The sequence below is a fragment of the Solanum lycopersicum genome, chromosome 7, assembly GCF_036512215.1.
Source record: "Solanum lycopersicum chromosome 7, SLM_r2.1".
Taxonomy (NCBI): Eukaryota; Viridiplantae; Streptophyta; class Magnoliopsida; order Solanales; family Solanaceae; genus Solanum; species Solanum lycopersicum.
The window spans coordinates 33,039,540-33,063,991 of NC_090806.1; the positions used below are offsets into that span (position 1 = coordinate 33,039,540).

At 36.0% G+C, this 24,452-nt stretch overlaps 1 long non-coding RNA gene across 5 annotated transcripts; it reads right to left on the reverse strand.

Moving 5' to 3' along the window:
• Positions 1 to 3,037: 3,037 nt before the first annotated feature.
• LOC138337179 (uncharacterized) lies at positions 3,038 to 22,484 on the reverse strand. Of its 5 annotated transcripts, none has more exons than XR_011210665.1 (3): positions 22,231 to 22,484; positions 7,090 to 7,153; positions 3,038 to 3,334 (listed from the first exon to the last, which is right to left on the reverse strand). It is a non-coding gene; the product is annotated as an uncharacterized lncRNA (long non-coding RNA). The 5 variants fall into 5 exon arrangements; XR_011210668.1 differs by lacking the exon at positions 22,231 to 22,484 and adding an exon at positions 20,843 to 21,195; XR_011210667.1 differs by lacking the exon at positions 3,038 to 3,334 and adding an exon at positions 3,354 to 3,719.
• Positions 22,485 to 24,452: the final 1,968 nt, after the last annotated feature.

A 24,452-nucleotide genomic window follows, 5' to 3' on the forward strand; every position in this document is an offset into this window, starting at 1 on the left:
TAGAACTATAACGGCTTTAGTAGCTCATTATGACTTAGAGCTACATCATATGGATGTGAAAACAACCTTTCTAAATGGAAATTTGGAGGAAGAAGTTTATATGACAATTTTGTAATGAAAGACATGGGAGAGACATCCTATGTGATTGGGATAGAAATATTTTGAAATAGATCACAAGGATTATTAGGTTTGTCTTAGAAAGTCTATATTAATAAACTGTTTGAGAGATTTATAATTGGAAAATGCTCATCAATCCCCGTTCTAATTAAGAACGGAGATAAATTTAATCTTAGTCAATGTCCAAAGAATGAATTGGAACATAAGCAAATGAATGGTATTCCTTATGCATCAATTGTTGGAAGTCTAATGTATGCTCAAACATGTACTAGACTAGACAATAGATTTGTTGTTGGAATGTTGGGTCGTTATCAAAGTAATCAAGAAATGGATCACTGGAAAGCAGCGAACAAAGTGATGTGACACTTGTAAAGAACTAACAATCATATGTTCACTTATTAAAGATCAGATCATCTTGATGTGATTGTATATTCAGATTCGGGTTAGTTGGAGAAGAAATATCATAGAAGAGTGTGAAAATGTCTGTTATAACTGCATCCACTATTGAACCTGAGTTTGTGGCATGCTTTGAGGCCATAGTTCAGGCTTATTGGTTTCAGAACTTTTTTTATGGACTTAGACTAGTTGATAGTATTTCCAAGCCGCTAAAAATTTATTGTGATGATACTGCAACAGTCTTCTTCTCTAAAGATGATAATTATTCTAAGGGTGTCAAACATACGGAATTGATATACTTTTTAGTTAAGGAAGAAGTCCAAAAACATAAAGTGATAATTGGGCACATTAGCACCAAACTTATGATTGCTTATCCTTTGACGATAGGATAACCTCCCAAATTTGTTAAATCTGTGGGTCTTATTAATATTAATGAATGACTTTATGTAAAGATTCTATTATGTTTATGCAATTGTCACATTGACCTCAACTATATATATGTTTATGTTATTACTTGTTTTCTTTTGTATACGTTACGTTGAGAATGATGATGACATGTCTTGTTTTAGATAAAGATTTTTTAAGTATTATGGTGAACCCATTATGTATTTCAAAGGTTGTGTTAGGCAATAGAATAATATCGTAGTGCACGAAAGGGACTACGCCAAATAATATTGTGTACAACCGCCATGACTCATATTAGTTAATTTACTTAATAACAGCAAATTATGTTGAATTTAGAATATGTGCACATTGTAATTGAAATGTTTATCAACTCATTAAGTAAATGGTGTTATGTGTGTCAATTAGGAGAATGTTAGTTTTATGGCCCACTCACATTAATATTATTCTGGCTTGATATTTAATTACTAACTAAATTCTAATTCGAATTGGATAAGTGGAGAAGTGGGGAAGTGGGAAAGTTTCTCCAACTATCCATTAAGTCTTCCACTTTAACCATTACCTCTTCTAACTACCCATTAAGTGGGGAGTTACTTGGTAGTTTTAAAACTACCCTTTATCTCCACTACTCACCATGATGGAAAGGTGGAAAAGATGTTAAGAAAACTCTATTTAAAGGGTCCTCTCTCCGCCATAAAGATATAGTCTTATCCGTCGAAGTTATTCATAACGTATAAGGCAACAGATAGAAACAACTTTTGAACTTCCTCTCAATCAAGTCAAGAATTATAATGGCTTATTCAAGTATATATTCCTGACTGAATTATCATAGTAATACATTTATGTGAAAATCATATAGTTCTACTATCCTGAACTAATTCATAGGATTTCTTAATGCTTAGATTGTTTATGTTTTTACAATCATTAAAATTCTCAAAATCAGTACTCTAATTTTGAGGCACTTCAACTAAATGGAAACAAAAGAAATTTGTTTTGGAGGTTCTCAAAATTCATCTTGAGTTAAAGGGATGGAGGTGGCGCCTATCCACTGCTACTGCACCACTCACTTTTGCGCACGATCGTGGTGGAGGCGGCGCTAATGGTGATGGAGGCAGTGCGACATCCAGTTGCTGATCACCGTGACCCACTATTGTGTGTCTACTGCGTGCAACCTGCAGATGGGAATGGGTGCGATCTTCATCCGCCGGTCGGAGAAGATGGCATGGGGTGGAGCCGGTCGGTGTAGGGTGAGATGGGCACTGATCAATGAGGTGGGTCGGGGTGGGTTGAATGAGAGAGGAGTGAAAGAGATATATATTTGACTTAGGATTTTGATATTATCCTTTGTTTTAAGAGAAGTGTTTAATTTACCGACCATGGGATGTCAATACTTTTTAGAATAATAAATTACCGACCATGAAATGTTGGTATTTTTTCAAATAAATATCTATATTTAACAATATTTAATAAATATTGACATCGTGAATTTGATATTGTTAAAACAAAATAATAATTTATATATACCGACCTCTTTGGGTCGGTATTTATTAACTTATTTTCATTTTACATGTCTATATATATATATATATATATATATATATATATATATATATAATCAATACAATTTTAATTTAATAGATTTAATTTATCAATCAACTTAATTTTATAAATTTAAATTATATACCTCTTAATTTTATAAATTTTATTTTATCGATCCATAAAAGTATCAATATCAAATCTAATATATAAATCTCCTTAAATTGATCATCGATATTTCTTTAATTAATAATGTACTTCATATATAATTAATCAACGTATTTCACACTCAGATAAATTATCCTTTACATGTCATTATAATTAGGAAGTAATCACTACACTTGACATACATTCAAGATCGAAAGTATCATAATACTATCTCACATTTCATACTCGAATGGATTATATGTTATCTCTTCACCTCTACATTATAAAATGAGATATTAAGTTAATGATTAGATGACAGACTAACAAATTGTACATTACTCTACAAATATAAGTATAATTATATCCTAATAGTTAATATCAACGTAGTTTCATACTCTAAATATGGATTATAGATATATTTTTTTAATTTATTCCATGGTGTCTAATTTTTTAATTATAAAAGTATACAAAATTGTTATACTTTTTGAACAATTAACTGTAAGTTTCAAATGAAATGTCACCATTATTCTACATAGCCAAAATTATGCTTAATAAAAATATTTTAAACAAACCGACTGTCACGATCGGGGAGCACCTTCTAGTTGTAACCGGTGTCTTCATCCTCAAAAAGGCCTTAGATTGCCCTTAGTGTCCGCCACCCCCTGAGCCTACACACTGGACGTGGTCGGTACCCAATGACCATTGTTGGTCTTGAGCGAACCCATGACCTGGATTGCTTAACTTAGAAGAAAACTTAACGTAAATCAATTATGAAATAAGAACATTCTTAAAAGAAATACTTAAAACATAATAGCATGTCTAAAATGACACTTAAATTCTCATAGCAAAACATCTGCAATTCAAGGAAGAGACTCAAACTAACTATCTAACTGTCAATGAAGCCTCTACATTACTAAGAAGGATGTTGGGACAAACCCACAACACCCTATATATGAAATACAAGAAAGCAAATAAAAGTGTCCTCCGAATGCAAGGAGGCTCACTGTTGACTCCGAATGCTCAACTAGATCAACGAGATACTGGATGTTGATCCTGGTTACTTGCATGTTCATCATAAGACGATGTTGGCCAACTTGCATTAGTACATTGGATGTACGAGTCTGCGAGTTAGAATGCTAACAATAACTTAAGCTTGATGAGTATAAGATGACCTTATCATTTCTTTGCTCAACTCAAGAAGTACCCGACTCAACATATTTAAAGCAAATTAAAACACATGCGACATATATAAAGCTTGTAAAATAGTAAAGCAACTTAGTTCATCAAATAAAATGCAATAACGAACTCAACTTTACTTATATATGAAAGTAATATAGTTCTGTGGGAGTTTCTCAAATCGACAACCACCATTATGTGCCTAAGTTATGATACATCTTCTCGCCCACACTGCCAGAACTGTCATATACTTTTCGTTGCATAGAATATCCTTAACCTATTGGATCCACTGGCTAAGCTTATGTGATCATCTAAAAAGTATGACCCGTTAATATTCATGAAGGATACATGGTTTACATGGAGATTTGAGTTAATATGAACTCTCGTCCCAACATCGGTGCTCAATACTACTCCTAAAATATACTTTATCTCATGCTTTTAAAATAACTTCCTTCCTCTGGGTTGAGATAATTTTGTCGACCCTTTCTAGCTTTAAAAAGCCCTCTTGGAATCAATGCTCCCTTTTCTTGTTGAAAACTCTATTGGGGAAAAAAATTTCCTCTTAACTTAAATGTAAAAACATTTATAAAATTTCTAAGGAATGTTTAGTTCCCTTATACCTTTTGAGAAATGACTCAACTCTTTTCTCTTCACTTGACTTGAAACTTTTGATATTAATCAACTCTTTGTAGAATACTTAGTTCTTTTATACTTCTTTGCAGGATAGACTTCAACTCTTACTCTTTCTTTAACTCGAAGCTTAAGCCTTAAAACAAAGTCAAAACGGTTCAATAAGACTCTTGGAAACTTTAAGAAACTTTACTTTAACTTACTTCATAGCTTTAGACTAGACTTCTTAACTTCCTTGACTTTGATCTTAACTTTTCTTGAATGGATTACGGATTCAAGGTTGTGACTTGAGTTCTTTTGTGATTTCTAGGTTTTAGAAATTATTTGAAGCAATTAGGATCACTGGAAGAAGTTAAAGTACCTAGGAAGGAACTAATTTATGAAAACTGAATGAAAAACATCGAGTTGGGCGTACTAAGGGGCGTCATGCCAGCCTCACTGCACTGAGGCTTGGTTAAACCACACTGGTGGTGCGCCTCACCAGGGCACAGTTGACTGAGGCCAAATTTTGGTGCACTACAAGCGCATTGCGCCTGTCCTTACATTGGTATGTATTACAAAATTTTCAACTCTTTTTCATCTCCAAACCCTCCAAAACTTCCTAGTTTTATTACCAAATGCGTCGGACTATTGACACTTTTCATAACTATCAAATTAAACTCAAAAGTAACCAGAGAAACAAGAATTCAACCAACAATGACAGCCAAAAATTCAATCAACAAGAAATCAAAACTTTCCTTCAAGAACTTAACTCCTAACATGAAATTAACTCATTATTTGTTTAATTGGAACCAATTGGAGTGTGGGTTAAAATGCCCAACACGAAAAACTCACATATCTTTGGAGCATCTGAACTTGGACCACTTGCTTGTGCATGATTACTCTCTCTTCCTTGAATCTTTTCCATGGAAAAATCCCTCACCATGTGACCACTATTTCCACAACCAAAACAATTACTTGAACCCATTAAACACTTACCCATGTGTCTCTTGACATATTTGGTACAATTAGGAATCTCATTAGATGTTACCACCAACCTTTCCTCCTTATGGATTAGGGTTAGGCACCCGATCCTTGTTAATCCTTGGGAAATTAGAAGGAACTTGGTTGGAAAACCTCTTCTTAAACTTTGGCTTGTCTTGGATTTCAAACATTCCTTTGAAGTACCCCCATAATGGGGCCTTGCCCTTTTTTCATCCTTCTTCTTCCTTTTAAACCTACTCTCCTCAACTTGTTGAGCATGCACCATCAAACGAGAAAGGTTCATGTTATCATGAAGCATTTCCAAATGAAATTATTCCACAAGATCATTTGACACACTGGTCACAAAATGACTCATCTCATCCCTAGGGTTAGACACCGAAGAAGAGGCATATTTAGACAACTTGATGAACTTCAAAGAGTATTCCTGGACACTCATACCTCCTTGACGAAGGTTTATGAATTCTTCCACATTTGCCTCCCTTTTCTCCCTTGGAAAGAACCTATCAAGGAATGTCTTCCTAAAAAATTCCAACCTTACATGACCCGCTCTCAAAACCCTATTGTATTTCCATTGAGTATACCAAGTTTGAGTCACATCTTTGAGTTGATAAGCGACTAGTTCATCCTTCTCATTTGAACTCACCCCCATAGAATACAAGATCTTGTAAACCTCATCAAGAAAGTCTTTGGGGTCTTCATTCACCTTAGACCCAAATAATGTGTGAGGACTCATCCTTGTGAAGTCCCTCAAACAAGAAGCCATGGTACTAGCATTTTATTTCACCAAGGGTGCAACTACCCCGTTTGTTTGAGCCATTATAGCTTGGTCTTGAGTAGTTACGGCTTGAGATTGAGTAGCCATGACTTGATTCAAGCTTAGAAATATCTCTCTTATCTCCCCATCCGTCATGCCCGGAGGATTGGCGGATCTTGGTCATCTCAAGGAATTTTCTCTTTATGAGGAGATTGGTTGTCTTGGGGAGGAACTCCCGCATTAGCAATCTCCTCTTCAACTCTCCTTGCGGCTGTCGTTCTAGTAGTCATAACCTATAACAACAAGAAAAGAATTAGAAGAAACAGGACACATAAGGTTAAGACTCTTGAGGCACTACCTAATAATACCAAGAGAAATGAGAATTTCCTAAGCATCACATAGCCTCTCATTCATAAGTATGGCGTAATTTATAATTATGAACAAGACTCTACACAGACAAGGTTTAGTGAGACGTCAATCCTAATATTATGTAATCTGGCTCTGATACCAAGTTTCTCACGACTAGGGAGCACCCCTTATATGTAACTGGCATCTTCGTTTTTAAAGAGGCATTAGACTAGCCTTTAGCATACATTATCACATATCAAAGGTCGAGAAAATGCGAAAAATTTTAAACTTTACATAGTGAGGTATACTTAGACTTCTCACTTATCATATATGGAGTTTACATAGACTACTCGCTTATGAAGTGTACATAGACTTCTCAATCAGCATAGTCAATTCATATAAAGTAGTCTAATATTTTGTCTCACATATAAACCATCTATCATAGAAGTATAAGAGTTGGGCATAGCTCTTACACTAGTATAATACGCCACATATAGGATTACAACAGTCTCAAATATACCGAAAGAACAATTGTTTTTAGACATATCAAAAACTAATAAAACTAGAGAGTGGCATCATTGTCGAACTTGAGGACTCACCAACAACTGGGAAAATGATCCAAGTCTTCCTTGAAATGACCTTCTACTCTTCAATGGCCCGAACCTACATATTTGTAGAAGTATAAAGAATATGGGTTAGTACAAACCACATGTACTAATTATGGATATATGCAAGCAAACATTAGGAAATATGCACAAAAGGACATTTTAGTATAACATGCTAAATACACTTTTGAAAGCCTTTATGCACATTCAAACATATTCAAGTCCATAACATAACAACAATGAACCATATAAATCTTCATGTTTGAAAGTACATCATTAGAGAATACAAGAACCTTACTCACCATCCCATTCCAATCCCACAATCGCAATGCTCATGTGAAGCCCTATAACCCCACATAATCAAGAAAATCAAAAAAAAGATCATAGTAATGCCTTGTCACATAAAACATAACCTCATGTATAGTCATCATCATATATAACAATTTAGACCAATATCATGTTCATCAAATGAAACCTACATCATATAAGAGCAACATCATATAGAACCAACATTATACATTTCATGATTATCATAAGTGCATAAGAAACACTCCTAGGACTCCTCTCAAGGACAACTTGTGCAATGCATAGTTTAAGTCTCATACCTCTACCTACACTATTTAGTACCCTTTGAGTCAGCCTAGTTAGTATCCATCTTTATTACTTTCATTCATTCATTTTACTTTTGGGAACAATTGCCTTAACCAACAATAGACCATAGGAGATAAACATGGAGTCCAGTGTTATCCCCGCAAATGAAAGGAGGACATCCTACTTCCAAACGTAGGACATCAACATCATCCTAGCTAGATGGATCGACTAGCTAGTCTTCCTATGGGGGCACATAGTGAAGGAACTATGAAGTTATTAATAGAAATCCACTTTATTCTAAGTAGCATCGTATCTTCCACTTCATGAGAACATGAGGGGAAGCTTCCTCACAAAGAGACCCATCTCATTTTCATGTTCACTCTGTGTTAAGTTAATTTTCCCTTTTTAAGAACCCTTAAGTGTAACACCTTGAAAATCCAAGATACATACATTGTAAATCCTAACATAAGTGTAATAAGGTGTAAGTACTGTTTCTAAGTCCAATTTTAATGAATATAGGTCATTTAGGAGGTTTAAGAACAAAAACGTCCAAGAACGTCCATGACATTTGGGAAGTTACTTAAAGAGATGTTAGTGTGCCTTAGACTATTCGACTAACTATTAGGAGTTGGAAATGTATGAAAATTGTTGGACACGTACATAATAGGTGTTTGAGTTGTTTCATTGTTGAAACGTCTGGATACGACTCTCCAAGTACCAACCAAGGTCCCTTGAGGAGGACCCTTGTAGTTTGATGCAACACTGCCTGGCAGTGTGCATCGACGGGACAGAAGATGGACCGTGTGCGGATATATGGGGCGTCGATGCAACTCTCGTGCCGCATTTAGGATGGTGGATAAGGTCCCTTCACCCTCACAACCTCTGAACTCATCGATGGAGTGCAGAGGTGCAGGCTAGAGTCGGTATGTAGATTGACGGGGCATCGATGAAACTGTCGTCTCACACTTAGACAATTGGAGGAAGCCCATCACCTGCACAGTCTTTGATAAAGACAACGGGGTGCAGGACAGGGGGGGTGTCCGTTGACTCACAGACGGGCCGTAAGCGGGGTCTCATCTGTGAGGGTCCTAAGTTGCTGCACATGTTTAATTCAGTTTATTTAATTAATTAGGCGAGACTAATTAATTTGATTAAGTCCCACTCTAACTACCCTCAACTCTCATTAACCTAAAGACAACTCACAAATAAATTTTCTTCCTTCTCTCTTATTTCTCTCTCTACATGAACACACCATTGAAGACTAGCAAGGATTAGGGTTTGAGGGCTGGAAAGGGAAAAATTCACCATCAGATTGTTGACAAACGTTAAGGTATGAGTTCTGTTCACCTTTGAGACTCTCTCCTCAAATGGTTCCTTCAAAATAGATTTCAAAAGTTGAGTTTTCTTATGGGTTTCATTCAATCACAAAATTAAAAGTTATGGATTGAGTTGTTAATGATTTATTAGGGTTATATTGAGTAGATTAACATGTAATTCAACTTTTTTATGGTAATTATTGATGGTTTGGTCTAAATTGAAGAATATGATCCTCCATCCCTAACCCTAGGTAGTGATCTTGACCTATATTGTGTTGTGATCATTCATTTGAGTAGGTTGTTGATTTGATTACTATCCTATGGTGTTATTATGATTAAATTTAGATGAATTATAAGTCTATCGTGCTAATTCTTGAGATGTGATTTAGGTTATGAATTATAATGTGAAATTAGCCTATATTTCTTGTCTCAAGTTGTGATCTAGAGTTGATTTGTGTTATAGAGATGCAAATGTCCTTGTTTTGGTTATAATTGTGTGATGATGTTACTCCTCAAATTGGGTTGGGTTATGGTTGATGGTAAGACCTTGATGGTATTCTATGAGGAAGAATTGGTAAGTCTTAGAATCTCTATGTTTATTTCCAATTGTGATTAATTGTCATTAAATCATGATATTACATTGGAGTCATGTTATACTAGTATTATAGGGTGGTATGATGTTGAATTGAAATGTCTTGACTATGTTGTTAGGTTGATTAAAGTGTATGTGATATAAGGATAGTGATAACTATTAATGTGCCTTAATATGCTATGAAATGTTGATATGTTAACCTCACTTATACAGATTGTGATGAAAGGACTTATACTCATACAATTGTTATTGAGCTATTGATGATAATCATTATACAAGAGAAAGACCATATGGCCTAAATTAAGCTATGATTGATAGTTAAAGTCTTAAAGACATTTCAAAAATGGACTCTGGCTTAGCGTTGAGTGAACTAGATTGAGGAGTGTCCCTTCCCACATAGGGAATACTATCTAGTGGATCCGCGTAGTTTCTATGTTTCATGTTTTGGTACTACCTGTGCAAGTAGCCCGCCTTCTTCCGGTGTATGGTTGTATGACAGGGGATTCAACACTAGCTCATGTGGTATATGTCGGTTAGGACAAAATTTTCCTAAAAGGTAAAACTAATTGAAGGACTTGAACTCTATCTTGGATAAACTTAGGGGTCTAGCTTAGTCTAGTAGGGTATGGGTTTCTACCTAAATATTTCACTAGTTAGCCTTGAGGAGAGTCTTAGGAGAAGGTTCTTATATATGTTTATGTTATGATAATATATTACGTATATATAATGATCATTCTACATTGTTGATACTATATGTTGATTAGTTCATTTATAAATATGCTTTGGGTTATAATGTTAATATATGATGAAATGTAAACCTAAATGCCATGATATATAAGGTTGGACATTGGTCATGTTTTTTTGTTGAGGATACTTGATTGAGTAAGGTTATGGGGCTTTACTTGGTCATTGCACTTGTTGACTTTATAAGGACTTGTAAGTAGTTGTCTTGCTTATTATAATATGTTTGACTCTTATTCATTATTATGATATTATTCCTTGATATTAGGGTTGTACTAAATCATGGTTTCATGCATTTTGGGATAAGTATTACTTGTTGAGATAGTAAGCATGTTTGGTAGGTTGATATGACGTACTTGACTTTGCATTAAGTCCCTAAAGGGGTAATTTTGCATGTTTTGATGAAAAGTCCTTTTTAGAATTTTTTTCTTGATTATATGCGTAAGATCCCATACATAGTACATTTGACCTCATTTTCTTCCCTTTTCCAAAACATTTTAGGTTCCGGTCATTGAAGATTTTGGAAGGCAACGTTGTTGAAGGCTTGGATTCTTCCTTTCATCCAAGTGGGTAGGTCTTCAACTTTCGAGGGCAATGTCATAAACTACCTTAAGGATTTTGTAATTAGCTTATTGACTCGTTCATTTCTTTCCTTTTTAATTGAGTATTATCCATGGTCTTGTTGGACTGATGTAAGGGCTACGCCCATATTGTGATATTCATTTATATGGTATGAGTTGATACAATCATTGAGACTATTTCTATAATTTACGTATATGTGTCTGCAATAAAAGTAGAAGTCTATGTAACCTTCCTATACGAAGGGTCTACGTTTACTCGATGAATATATATATATATACATATATATATATATATATATATATATATATATATATTATGTGTATATAGAGGGCAATGTAAACCTCCAAGTAGTGATAAATGAAAGTTTTAAATTTTTCCGTATTTTTCAACCTATGAATGTATAACACTGAGAGGCTAGTCTTAGTTCTTAAAAAAACGATGATGCCGGTTATGTCTTGGGGGTAAACCCGGAAGTAACAAACTTGGTATAAGAGCATCAGGTTGAAATATCACTGAGTATATCTCTCTCCATAACACGTCTATATAGGTTTGTGTTCATAATTATGAAGCGCACCACACTTTTGAGTAGGAACCTACCTATATGATGCTTAGGAATCACTCTATTTCTTGGAAATCTTATATAGTGCCATACTTATGGTGTGATTTTACATCTAATACTATTGTTTGGCTTTTAGGAAGCATGAACACTCAAAGTAATGCAGCTCGAAGACTTGAAGAGAAAATTGCCAATGCGGGAGATCCTCCCAAAAATGAGCAAGTTCCTCCTCTTGAATAAGACGCTAATGTGGATCAAGCCTCAGCTAACCCTCCACCTATGACGAAGGTTGAGATGAGTTCTATTCTTGCTCAAATGGCCCAAGTCATTACTAATCAAGCAAAATTCACGATGGTTCAAGCCCAAGCTATGACGGCCAAGCCAATCGAGAGATTGCTCCATGTCCTTATCAACAAATCACTACTATGGCTTCCTATCTTAGGAACTTCACTCGAATGAACCCTCCTACTTTCTATGGGTCTAAGGTTATGAATACCCCCAAAGGATTCATCAATGAGGTCTACAAGATACCATATGCTATGGGGGTGTCTTCAAGTGAGAAGGCCGAGTTGTCCACATACCAACTCAAGGATGTGGCTCAAACTTGATATGTGCAATGGAGGAATAATAGGTCGTTGAGGGGTGGTCCGATTACTTAGGAGATCTTTAAGGCGACTTTTCTAGACCAGTTCTTCCCTGGGAAGATGAGGGAGGATAAAGTGACGGAGTTCATCAATATTTGCCAAGGAGGAAAGAGTGTCCATGAGTACTCTTTGGAATTCATTAAGCTGTCCAATTATTGTTCTTCTTTGGTCTACGATCCTAGAGACCAAATGAGTTGTTTTGTGATGGGGGTGTCGGAGGACTTACAAGAGGAGTGACAATCGGCATGCTACATGACAACATGAACATTTCCCGTCTTATGGTGTTTGCAAGAAGGGTTGAGAAGGCAAGGGCTAAGCTAAAAATTAGAGATGCTAAGAGAGCAAGGTCATTTGATGGAGGATCTTCAAAGAATAGTCTTGAGATACAAGAAAAGCCTAGATATAGAAGCGGGTTTCTAATCAAGTCCCTTCCAAATTCCCAAGAGAGCTAGTGGTGATAGGGTGTGTAACCCTAAAGTTCTAATTCACCGAATGAGAAGCCAACTTGTTAAAAGTGTGGTAAAAAGCACTTGGTGATTGCCTTAAGTGGAAATATAATTACTTTAGTAGTGGCAAGAATGGTCACAACATGAGAGATTGTCCAAACATGAAAATTCAAGACAAAGGTAGTGGCCAAGCTCAAGCAAGTGGTTCTAGTGATGCTCCAAACAAGAACTGCTTCTATGCTCTCCGCTCTAGGGGTGAGCAAGAAAACTCTCCCGATGTAGTAATTGATATTTGAAAGTTTTTTCTCTTTATGCATATGCCTTACTTGATCCCGGTGCTACTTTATCATTTGTTACACCTCTAGTAGCTAAAAAATTTGATATTTACCTGACAATTTGCATAAACCTTTTATAGTGTCTACTCCGGTGGGTGAGTTGGTTGTTGCAAAAAGGATGTATAGAAATTGTCCAATAATGATGCCCAATAGAGTTTCTTATGTTGATCTAGTAGAACTCAATATGCTTGATTTTGATATTATATTGGGTATGGATTGGTTGCATGCATGTTTCTCATCCATTGATTGTAGAACAAGAGTGGTGAGGTTTAACTTCCCAAATGAACCCGTTGTTGAATTGAAATGGGGAAATTCTATAACTAGACTAGAGATCGTATTATTTATTGTCTTAAAGCATGTCAAATGATCTCAAAAGGTTGTTTATATCATATAGTAAGAGTCCAAGATCTAGACTCCGAAGTTCCTCCGATCGAGTCGGTACATGTAGTGAGTGAGTTTTTGGAGGTCTTCCCTAATGACCTTCCCGGTATTCCTCCCAAACGGGAAATTGACATTGGCATTGATTTGCTATCGCATATGAATCCCATATCAATTCCTCCTTATCGGATGGCTCCGGCCAAGTTGAAAAAGTTGAGGGCTCAACTCAAGGATTTACCAGTTAAGGGTTTTATAAGGCCTAGTACTTTTCTGTAGGGTGCTCTAGTTTTGTTTGTGAAGAAGAAAGATGGGTCCTTGATAATGTGTATTGATTACCGTCAACTCAAAAAGGTTACCATTAAGAATAAGTACCCTCTCCCTCGAATTGATGACTTATTTGATCAACTCCAAGGGGCGAGTTACTTTTCAAAAATTGACTTGAGATCGAAGTATCACCAACTCAGGGTGAGAGGTGAGGATGTACCAAAGACGTCCTTTCGGACTAGGTATGGGTACTATGAGTTCTTGTTCATGTCTTTCGGTATCACTAATGCTCCAACAATGTTTATGGACCTAATGAACAAAGTATTTTGAAATTTCCTAATATTCATTTGTCATTGTCTTCATTGACGATATCTTTGTAAATTCAAAGAATGAAGATGCTCATATGGGTCATTGAGATTAGTATTGCAAATCCTTAAAGAGCATCAATTGTATGCCAAATATAGCAAGTGTGAATTTTGGTTGAGGTCGATGACTTTTCTTGGGAACATCATCTCTAGTGAGGGATTTGAGGTAGACCCAAGGAAAACAAAAGTGGTGAAAAACTGTCCTACACCATTGACTCCAACTAATATTAGGGTTTCTTGGGTTTAGCGGGTTACTATCAGAGGTTCATGGATGGTTTCGCGTCCATTGCGTCTCCATTGACTACTTTGACCCAAAAGAGTAAGAAGTTTGAGTGGTCGGAGGCATATGTGAAAATTTTCCAATTGTTGAAAGATAGGATTACTTCCGCTCTAGTATTTACCTTACCAGAGGGTACAAAGGGTTTTGTGGTGTATTGTGATGTATCCCGAGTGGGTTTGGAGTGTGTGCTTATGTAACACGGGAAGGTGATAGCCTATGCCTCTAGGAAACTAAAGGTACATGAGAGAAATTACCCACTCATGAACTTGAATTAGCGGCCGTGGTGTTTGCTTTGAAAATTAGGAGGCATTACTTTTATGGGCATCATGTTGACGTCTTTACAAATCATAAGAGTCTTCAATATGTGTTTACCCAAAAGGAGTTGAATCTCTGACAAAGAAGGTGGCTAGAGTTTTTGAAAGATTATGATATGAGTGTCCTTTATCACCCCGGCAACGCTAATATAGTTGCGGATGCCCTAAGTCATATGACTATGGGTAGTGTATCCCACTTTGACAAAGCCAAGAAGGACCTAGCAAGGGAAGTACATAGGCTGTCTAGGTTGGGGGTGAGGTTGGAGAGTTCTCCGGATGGGGGTGCTATAGTTCATCATAACTCTGAGTCATCTTTAGTGGTTGAGGTGAAGTCCAAACAACACCTTAATCTAGCATTAATGGAGTTGAACAAATCTGTTCTCGGCAAGTTGAATGAATCATTCTCCTTAGGGGGGATGGTGTGTTAAGTTACAAAGGGAGATTATGTGTTCCCGAAGTAGATGGGTTGAGGGATCGGATCCTATAAGAAACAAAAAGGTCCCCCTACTCAATTCATCCGGGGTCAATAAAAATGTACCATGGCCTAAGGGAGATATATTGGTGGGAAGGTCTAAAAAGGGACATAGCGGAGTTTGTCGCCAATTTTCCGAATTGCCAAAAAGTAATGGCCGAACACCTAAAGTCGGGTGCCTTAATACAAGAGATCCAAATTCCTACTTAGAAGTGGGAAGACATCAATATGGACTTTGTAGTAGGTTTACCTCGAACTCAAAAGTCATGCTTCCATATGTGGGGTTGTGGATCGATTGATTAAGTTCGCCCACTTTATTCTCGTCAATTCTACATATTTGGTGGAGGATTATGCAAGAATCTTCCTACATAAGATTGTGTGCCGCCATGGCATTCCGTTATCCATCATATCAGATCAGGGCGTAAAATTCACATCTATTTTTTGGAGGTCGTTCCAAAAAGGGTTAGGTACTACAGTGAAGTTGAGCACGCTTTTCATCCCCAAAAGGATGGTCAAGAAGAGCGTACGATACAAACCTTTGAAGATATTCTTAGGGCATGCATAATTGATTTTAAAGGGAGTTGGGATAGACATTCTTGTCAAATTTCTCAAAACCGATGATGTTGCTTTGTTACCTTTGGTGGGTTTTGCCTACAACAATTGTTTTCATTCATCCATTTCCATGGCTCCCTATGAAGCCTTGTATAGTAGGAGGTTTAGGTCTCCTATTGGATGGTTTGAAGTGGGTGAGCTATCGTTTCTTGGTCCCGAGTTGATTTATAAGATTTTCAAAAAGGTTTATATCATAAGGAACCGATTGCAAATGGCCTATTGTCAGAAAAAGTCTTATGCCAATCATAGGAGAAGGGATTTGGAGTTTGAAGAAGGTGATAAGGTGCATTTGAAAATTTCAACAATGAAAGGGGCGGCTAGATTTGGCAAGAAGGAGAAATTGAGTCCTCGCTATGTGGGTCCCTATGAAATCTTGCAAAGGGTTGGTAAGCTTGCCTATGAATTGAAATTTTCAAGTGAATTGGCTTCGGTTCATCCGATTTTCTGTATTTCTATGTTGAAAAAGTGTATCAGTGATCCCGAGTCCATTCTTCCTATTTAGGGTCTTGGTGTCAAGGATAACCTCTCTTATGAGGAAGTTGCGGTTCAAATTCTTGATAGGTAAGTCAAGAAGTTGAGGAATAAAGAGGTGGTTTCCGTAAAGGTGTTCTGGAAAAATAATCATCTAGTTGAGGGTGAAATATGGGAGGCCGAGACCGACATGAAGTCCCGTCACCCTCATTTTTTTGAGAATTAAGGTTAGTAAGTCTTTTAATAATATAAATATAACTAGAAATTGAAGTTTCTTGATTTTTTGTTGAAGTTTTTCACTTTATGCATTTTTGAAAAACTTACAGTGAAATTACTGTAGTATTTCTCTTAAAAACTTGAAAGTTTGCTTTTTGCTTATTTTGAGTTATGTTGTGCATTTTGATATGGTGGGTCTTTATGAAATGATAAGTAGCATGTTGTTAAGTTGAAATTTGTGCTAATTGATTCATGTAATGAATGTTGAAGCTCATAAGGGTTGTGAGAAGGAAATGTCTCATGATGAAGTATTTTAGGTATTATGTGTGGTAATATAAGTTTTTATATTTGCCTTGTTAAAATGGCATGATTTATTTTGAGTGGATATTGTTGATTGGTTAGGATGCTATAAGTCTATTCCTTCCTTCAAAATAATTTTAGTGTCATTCGGAGACGAATGTTCCTAAGTGGGGGCATAATGTAACACCTTGAAAATCCAAGATACATTGTAAAGCCTAACATAGGTGTCATAAGGTCTACTAATGTTTCTAAGTCCAATTATAATGAGTATAGGTAATTTAGGAGGTTTAAGAACCAAAACGTCCATGACATCCGGGAAATTGGTTCAAAGGGATGTTAGTGTACCTTAGCCTATTTGACTAACTTTTACGAGTAGGAAATGTATGAAAATTGGTGGAATGGTAGCTAATAGGTGTTTGAGTTGTTTCATGCTTGAAACGTCCGGGTACGACTCCCCAAGGACCAATGAAGGACCCTTGAGGAGGACCCTTGTAGTTTGATGCAACAGTGTCTGGCAGTGTACATCAACGAGACAGAAGACGGACCATGTGTAGATCGACGAGGTGTCGATGCCACCGTCTTCCCACACATACATTGATGGAGAAGGTCCCTTCACCTGCACAACCTCTGAACTCATCGACCGAGTGCAGAGGTGCAGGCTACAGTCCATGTGTGGATCGACGTGGCGTCGATGCAAACCATCATCCCACACATAGACAATTGGAGGAAGACCCTCACCTGCACAGTATCTAACCAAGATGACTGAGCGCAGGATAGAGGGGGGATGTCCGTCGACTCCCAAACGGCCCGTAAGCGGGGTCTCGTCTGTGAGGGTCCTAAGTTACTGCACATTTTTAATTCAGTTTATTTAATTAATTAGGTTGTTTAGGGGTTAGTTGGGGGTTAAAGGGAAACTAATTAAGTTGATTAAGTCCCACTATAAATACCCTCAACCCTCATTGACCTAAAGACAACTCCCAAATAAACTATCTTCCTTCTCTCTTATTTCTCTCTTTATATGAACTCACCATTGAAGACTAGCAAGGATTAGGGTTTGGGGGCTGGAAAGGGGAGAATTACCATCAAATTGTTGACAAACGTTAAGGTATGGGTTTTATCACCTTTGAGACTCTCTCCTCAAAGGGTTCCTTCAAAATAGATTTCAAAAGTTGAGTTTTCTTATGGGTTTCATTCAATCACAAAATTAAAAGTTATGGATTGAGTTGTTAATGATTTATTAGGTTATATTGAGTATATTAACATGTAATTCAACTTTTTATGGTAATTATTGATGGTTTGGTCTAAATTGAAGAATACGATCCTCCATCCCTAACCCTAGGTGGTGATCTTGACCTATATTGTATTGTGATCATTCATTTGAGTAGGTTGTTGATTTGATTACTATCCTATGTTGTTATTATGATTAAACTAAGATGAATTATAGGTCTATCGTGCTAATTCTTGAGATGTGATTTAGGTTATGCATTATAATGTGAAATTAGCCTATATTTCTTGTCTCAAGTTGTGATCTAGACTTGATTTGTGTTATAGAGATGCAAATGTCCTTGTTTTGGTTATCATTGTGTTATGATGTTACTCCTCAAATTGGGTTGGATTATGGTTGATGGTAAGACCTTGATGGTATTCTATGAGGAAGAATTGGTAAGTCTTAGAATCTCTATGTTTATTTTCAATTGTGATTAATTGTCGTTAAATCATGATATTACATTGGAGTCACGTTATACTAGTATTATAGGGTGGTATGATGTTGAATTGAAATGTGCTGACTATGTTGTGAGGTTGATTAAAGTGTATGTTGTATAAGGATGGTGAATACTATCAATTTGCCTTGATATGCTATGAAATGCTAATGTGTTAACCTCACTTATAGGAATTGTGAGGAAAGGACTTATACTCATATAATTCTTATTGAGCTATTGATGATGATAATTATACACGGGGTAGACCCTATGGCCTAAATTAAGCGATGATTGATAATCAAAGCCTTAAAGACATTAAAAAAATGGACTCTACCTTAGCATAGAGTGAACTAGATTGAGGAGTGTCCCTTCCCACATAGGGAAGGTAGGAACACTTTGTTACTCTTGAGATTGGAGACTATAATGCATGTCCATTAAAGAGGGTCTCAACTATATCTCCTCGTTCTTGAACTATGTTGCCCCCATACGAATACTAGCTGGTGAATCCACGTAGTTGCAATGTTTCATGTTTTGGTACTACCTTGGCAAGTAGTCCGCCTTCTTTTGGTGTAGGGTTTTATGACACCAGATTCCACACTAGCTCATGTGGTATATGTCGGTTAGTCAAGATGTTCTCAAAAGGTAAAACGATTTCAAAGACTTGAACTCTAACTTGGATAACCTGAGGGGTCTAGCTTAGTCTAGGTAGGGGTATGGGACTCTACCTAAACATTTCAATAGTTAACCTTGAGGGGATTCTTAGGAGGAGGTTATTATATATGTTTATGCTATGATAATATATGATGTATATATGATGACCATGGCATATTGTTGATACTATATGTTGATTAGTTCATTTATTAATATGCTTTGGGTTTTAATGTTAATATATGATGAAATGTAAACCTAAATGTCATGATATGTAAAGTTGGACATTGGTCATGTTTTCTTGTTAAGGATACTTGATCGAGTAAGGTTATGGGGATTCGCTTGGTCATTGCACTTATTGACTTGACAAGGACTTGGGAGTAGTTGTCTTGCTTATTATGATATGTTTGACTCTTATTCATTCTTGTGATATTATTCCTTGATGTTAGGGTTGTAGTAAATCATGGTTTCAAGTATGTTGCGTTAAGTATTACTTGTTGAGATAGTAATGATGTTTGGTTGGTTGATATGACGTACTTGACTTTGCATTAAGTCCCTAAAGTGGTAATTTGACATATTTTGATAAAAAAAATTATTTTTATCATGTTTTGCTTGTGTATATGCATAAGGTCCCATACTTAGTACATGTGGAGTACTAACCCCATTTTCTTCCTTTTCCAAAACATTTTAGGTTCCGGTCGTTGAAAAGTTTGGAAGGCGACGTTGTTGAAGGCTTGGATTCTTCCTTTCATCAAAGTGGGTAGGTCCTCAACAATCTAGGGCAATGTCATACTCTACCTTATGGATTTTGTTATGAGCTTATTGACTCTTTTATTCCTTTCCTTTTTAATTGAGTATTGTACTTTCGTATGACCTATAAATGGTCATGTTGTATCCATTAAGGGCTATTCTCATATTGTGATATTCGTTTAGATGGTATAAGATGAGATAATTGTTGAGACTATTTCTATGTTTTACGTTTATGTATGTGCAATAAAAGTAGAAGGCTATGTAATCTGCCTATACAAAGGGTCTATGTATACTCTATATAAATATATATATTATGTGTATAGAGGTACATGTAAACCTCCAAGTAGTGATATGAAAGTTTTAAATTTTTTCGTATTTTTCAACCTATGAATGTAATGACATGAGACTAAGATACTAGTCTTAGTCCTTAAAAAGGACGATGATGCCGATTACGTCTAGGGGGTAAACCTAGATGTGACATTAAGTCGTTCTTACACATTAGTTCATAAGATATGTCCTAGGGGATTAGCCCCTTATATACATGCTCATAGCTCGTAGGTCATGTGATGGGAATATCCTTTCATCAAACTATCATCATGTGAGAGCATTACTTCATAGCATAGTCATAAGAAGTACAAGATAATTACCTTCAATTACACCTATTAACACCCGTATCATCATATCACAATTCAATACATCCATAAGATATTAAACCTTCATAACTTCATCATGCATATCCAATTAACAAGCATAACCAAGGATGAGCCAACAATGACATGCTAGCAAGACTTAGGGTTACAACCATGACTCTTAAAGAAGTAGATTCAAATCCAACAATACATTACAATAGACAATCCACTGAAACAACGTAGTTAACACAAGTCTAACAGTCAATATGTACATCACCTCCAAACAATTCATAAGCAAGAACAAAGATTTGGAGAAATTGGGGAAGGAACATGGGTAAAACAAAATTCCACATAATCAACATCAATTACTCAACAATACACACTTAATTATCCCTAAGGAATCACAATTCGTCATAATCAATCATAAATTTCGAATTTATAAGGAAACCCACTTTTTGAAAGAACTCTTATAATTGAATGATCTTTGAAATCAACTTTGAATGGACCTCTAGGGGAAAGAATCCAAAGAGTGCAAGAATTCATACCTTGGGAGAATTTATCCACAAAATTTGAGTAAGAACCTTAGAGACTTTGTCTTGTTCTTCAAGCTTCTTGGTTTCTTCAGTGGAGGATGAGGTAGAAAGAGAATGTAGGGAGAAATTGGGTTTCAATTTGTGTTTGAGTTTTGAAGTTGGAAATGGGTGATAAATGACCTAAAACCAATATATAGTCAACACCCAAAATTCCCAAACTACCCCTCATAATGTTGGACTTCCAAAAGTGAAGTTCAACTTGACCTTGGTTGTGAAAGCCCGCCCACTTTCACGCCCCACTTCACGAGCCATGAAGTGCTTAACGGCCCATGATTCTGGTCGTGAAGGGTGACGCAGTAGCTCCCCAAACATGCCGCCTAAAAATTATTCTAAGTGAACTTCACGAGCACCTTCTCCTTTCAGTGAACATGCACCACGGTCCGCCAAGTGGCTCATGTATATATATATATATATATATATATATATATATATATATATATATATATATATATATATATATTATAAAAAATTCTAACTGCAAGGTATTCAGATTCGACGGTTGAACAGACGACTTTTTGGAACTACTTTCATTTCCATTACTCCTACAGTTAACTATAGACAACCAATATTGCAAGATAACTGCACATTTTTTATCTTAATTCTTTATTATTAAAAAACAAATTGAGTGATAGGTGTAAGTCCTAAATGAGAACAAACTTTGTGCACTTCTCCAACACTTCCACGCTGAAGTGACGTACCAATATAATATTATTCTTATCCCACTAAGTATACATTTGATATTTTTTATGTTCCTGTTAAAAAATATATATAACTTTTTACATATGTTACAATTAGCTAAAATATATTATTTTAAATAAAGCCCACCTTATATGATAATAATTCCTTGAGATAATTATACTTTTTATCTCTGTCAAAAACTTAATAATTTACAGGAGATTTGTAAAACAAACACATTTACAATCATATCGTCACTAACCCTTTTTTTCTCGTAAGCAGTTAAATCATTTTGTTGTAAGGAACTAAAAAATATATTTTTATTGAATTCCATTTGAATCGGACATTGCTACATCATATTCGACGTTATAATGTTTTTAAAAAATCTTTTAGCTCGTAAGTCTTTGATACCGAAAAAAGGACGACCTTAATCATATGAAGTGTTATATCTTTCCCCTTAGGATTTCTCATCCTTGAACGTAAAATAGAGTACATGAGTAAGGCTAAGAACCCTGTACCATAACACTTGAACTTTCTGCTAAGAGTCCTACACCATAACACTTGAACTTTCTACCCAACTTCTTTGTAACTACGAGAATACTTAACCAAAACAATCTGGGCCTTTCAAGGCCTAAATATGACCAGAAAACAATGAAAATAAATACCTGCTATGCCGCTAGTTTGAAGGCCCCAGATTCTGCTTATGAATGCCACTTGGAACTGAAGATCCGCCTCTGCCTGACCCTGACCAACAAGAGATTGCGTTCCCTGCTCGATTTGATTAATAGGTGATGATGACCCTACCCCCAAACTAGTTGGATGTGCCATACCACCCTACCTCTTAGTTGGGTGTTCTTGTATCCCTCTTGACCACGTGAAAAACAAGCTATCGAACACCCCCTGCATCTCCTGTAATGAGCTTTCCGACAATGTTTTTATTAAGAAGATTTGAAAAATACGAGCGTAAACATGTAAATAAGTCTTTGGAAATGGAATTCTTATTTTTTTGGGATCAAAACAACACTTTTAGTATGTTTTTTTATAATTAAAAAAATGGAAAATTTTAAAAAAAGAAACTAAAACTAAAAAAATATGTTATCATGAGAAATTAAATTGCTGATATAATTTCAAGGAGACTTATCACTGTACCATCATTTTTTCTTTGTTATTCAGGGGGTTCAAAATATATATCGACGAAATACATAAATTTACCTTATATATATTATGTAATTTTTTTGCCGAGGGAGTTCGGGTGAACCCCTGGATCAAATTTAAGTCCTGTTGGATTTTATTTGTCCTAAATTTCTTACCATAAATATGTTTTCATTTTAACAAAACGTTTTGGATTGACTAATTATTTTTCTTGTAGGAAAAGGTTCAACACTCTATAAATAGAGGCATGTTCCTTCTAATTTAATTAGCATTCACGATATAGTATTAAGGGCCTTGAGAGTTTTGATTAAGGGGAGAATTTGCGGGTCACAAGCTTGATACATTATCACTTGTGTGAACCTCTCATGTATTCTAAGAGAATTGATTGAGGTTGTTTCTCTATGTATTTTGTACTCTCATATTTATAGTAAATTGCTTATCTCCTTTGTGGACGTAGGTCGATTGACCGAACCACGTTTAATCTTTGTGTCTTTTGGTGTGTTTCTTATTGTCTTCTTACTCGTGGTCTTTCGAGGTTTGCTTTGCTAGTTTCCGCATGACACCTGCTTATTTTCGATCCTAAAAAAAGGTATTAGAGCCTTGTTCAATGATAAAGTCAAGTTCAGTGGTTGGATAACCGATGATTGAACTAGGTCAGAAAGAGGTGTTCATCTTGGCGGGTGTAGTTCTAGCCGCAACATTTTTTTACAGTAATAAAGATTTTTGTTGGAGAAATTTTTTCAAAGAAGTTCTTTGTGTTGAGACATAAACTTCGCAAATGAGATTATGGAGAGGAGAAACAAGTTGTTGAAGATTAAGTATAGAAGGTGGACAAATTTATTTTGTCAGAAATTCAGGCCAAGGGGGAGATTGGTTAGGTTTTATTTGCCCTTAATTTCTTACCATAAATGAGTTTTCATTCTAGGAAAAGGTTTTTTATTGACTAATATTTTTTCTATTAGTAAAAGGTTTAGGACTCTATAAATAGAGACATGTTCCTTCTAACTTAATCAATATTCACAATATAGTCTTAAGGGTTTTGAGAGTTTGGGTTAAGAGGAGAATTTGAGGGTCACAAGCTTGATACGTTATCACTTGTGTGAATCTACGATGTATTCTGAGTGAATTGGTTGAGGTTGTTTCTCTTCGTATTTTGTATACTCATATTTATAGTGGATTGCTTATCTCTTGTATGGACGTAGGTCAATTGACTAAATCACGTTAAATATTTGTGTCTTTGTTATGTTACTTTGTTGTCTTCTTACTCGTGGTCTTTCGAGGTTTGTTTTGCTAGCTTCCGCACGACACCTGCTTATTTTCGGTCCTAAAAGGTCTGTCCCTGGGCATCGCATGATCCCTTTGTTGTTAAGTCCCTAGTACATTAGAACTCTCCCCTGGTCCTAGTGAAATGTATGGATCAGTCTGATAATCCTGCATATGAAATGGCCGAGGCCTATGTCATCATTCCTAATATCTTGGCCTAGGGCCACTCTTAGATCCTTCTAGAAAATTTTCTAGCCCTAGCCTTTTGTGTTGCTCCCTTTCAACTCTTTCGATGGTAAGTTGTTGTCACCAGAGCTTTCCAAATTCTGCGTGAGAGATTGAATACGAGAAGGATCCATATTATCCTGCATACAAGCTATAGTGCAAGCCCCTACATACTCTCGTTCCAACCCTGCTATAAATTAATTAATCGTAGCTCATACACTATCCACATATGATGGCGCGTACCTCA